Here is a 2,411-nt window from a genome sequence, read left to right as displayed (position 1 = left end):
GCTTTCTTTTTGAGTTGGTTGACACACTCATTTTGAGTGTTTAGTGAAAGACTCAGAAAAAAAGAAACAAAAAAAGGGAATAAGTCTTACCCCTTGGCAGACATCTTAGCAACACCTCCCAGCAGTTATTCTGTGGCAGCTATCTAAAGGAATGAGCTTCACATAGTGCTATCCGCCCGCTATAGCGCTAATTGAGTGGTGGCACAGACAGATGCATGTGGGAGGAGAGAGACACTGCGGGACTTTATTTCCCATTTCCACCCTGAAAGAAGGTAATGTGAATGGACACTGGCTGAACATGTAAAATGGTGAGAAGTCATAGGGCACTCCAAGAAGGAATTTGAAATACTATGCAAAATTCTTGAGCCACCCGTCATTTCTTTGATGAATGTGCTATGAAAATGAAAAACAGGTGCAGTGATTTACAGACTTTTGTACACGTCTATTGAGCTTGGAAGCCAATATTTCATAGGACCACCTTTATTCTTCAACACAGTCTGAACTCTCTTAAGCAGGCCTTCTTGTAATTCCTTTAAGTAGTCTTCTGGAATAGTTCTCCAGGCTTCTTGAAGGACATTCAAAGCTCTTCTTTGGATGTTTGTTCTGTTCTCTGTCAACATGGTCCCACACTGCTTCAATAATGTCGAGGTCCAGGCTCTGGGGAGGCCAATCCATAACTGATAGTGTTCTGCTGTGTGCTTTTACTGCATTGACATAGTGTTTGGAATCATTGTCATGCTGAAAAATGAAGCTGTGTCCAATCAGATTCCTTTCCAGATGGTATTAGCTGGTGGATCAAAATCAGATGGTACTTTTTTGTGTTCACAATTCCATCAGTTATGACAAGATCTCCAATGCCACTGGCTGAAATGCAGCTCCAAACCATGACAGAACTTCCAAATGGCTATTGATACTCCCCCCTACCTCTCTCCTGACCTCCTCCACACATACTGACAAAGATTTGATCACTCCATCAGTGCAGTTCTTGTGTAACTGTCCACACAGATTTACTCTTACTGTACTTTGCATTTGCAAAGTTTTCAAAATTATAATTTCATTTATAGCACTATGGGCATTGGTGACAGTTTCTAAACTCTTGAACAGATGTGATGCTAAATCAATTTATGGATACAGGAAACCAAAGTTACAATTAGCACAGTTATCCATATACCTGCCTTCAAGTAAATACCCTGATATCATAGTTTAAACTACTGTGATCCTAAGCTGTGTCCCTGAATCAATGCGACAGGTTTAGTTCACATGTTTCATGGCCTGCCTGTTGAAGACGTCACCATAGTCTCTGGGGCAGTTATTGGGCAGCTGCCATCTTCGGTGTTGCTGAACTCTCCCACAGATTTATATTCAGGATTCTTTGAGAGCCTTGTCTCTGCTTATAATGTCTCTGGTTTTGTCCTCCAGAGACGCCTCAGGGTAGCTCTGAGATTTCTTCGCCTAACTTCATTGCATCTCGTTTGAACAATGAAATGCAGTTGCTATAGCAACTCAGCAGACTGGTGACAGCTGGCCAAAGTAAGTTTAACCTGGAGTCACCTCTCTAAAGAGCCACGAAAGAGAGTAGTGGCAGGACTGTCTCATGAACAGGGGATTCTTTCTGCTTGTGAGAGCCACCCTTTAGGAGGATGAATGAATCAATAAATCTTTTTAGATTAAATTGCTTCTGAAAAACATTCCCCTGCTGAACCAAAACATCTATTGACAGTACAAATTCAGAACCTTTTGAAGGATCGCTCAGCATTATACTCAGGGGAGCAACCGCAGAGTGCACGGGAGCAATTCTGAGAAAACAGCTCACTTGTTTAAGGCAAAACTGGGATTTCACAGGAGACCAAATTTTAAAAAAAAATGTTTTTTTGTCTTTCAACACAGTGACAGGCCTGGCATTATCAAAACGATGAATGTGCTGCTCCTTCAGTATTTTCATAAGGAATAACTTGAGACCGCAGAAAAACTATTTATCCTCAATATTTCAGACATATTGGGCTGATTGTTATCTGCAGCGTTCGAGTTTTCAATAAAAAAGGAGACATTATTTGTGCAACTCTGCAGTGCAGTCATGTCGGGCATGACAGTACAGATGATCCAGCCACTATTGCTCAGATGTTTAGAATCAGTTGGCAAATGAGCCAATTAAGTAACATGAAATACACAATGCTGCTGTACGAACAAATCCATCCAAAGCCATCCCTTTCACAGCCATCGCAGTCCATTCACTTCCCATTAATGCTTTAGTGGTCGACCTAATTTTTAGTGCAGAGAAACCACTGTGTATCTTTGCCTATGTCTGAGCTAAGGTAAGCTTCCTTTTCCTCTGACCTAGAAGCTAAACATATATGTGGGGTTTTTTTCTTTTTACCTTGGTGGTGCTCTGCAGAGTTAGTAAGGCCCAAGCC

The sequence above is a fragment of the Simochromis diagramma genome, unplaced genomic scaffold (assembly GCF_900408965.1).
Source record: "Simochromis diagramma unplaced genomic scaffold, fSimDia1.1 OVJJ01000695.1, whole genome shotgun sequence".
Classification (NCBI taxonomy): domain Eukaryota; kingdom Metazoa; phylum Chordata; class Actinopteri; order Cichliformes; family Cichlidae; genus Simochromis; species Simochromis diagramma.
The sequence above is the reverse complement of the archived record's forward strand: the minus strand, read 5'-3'. Positions refer to the sequence as shown.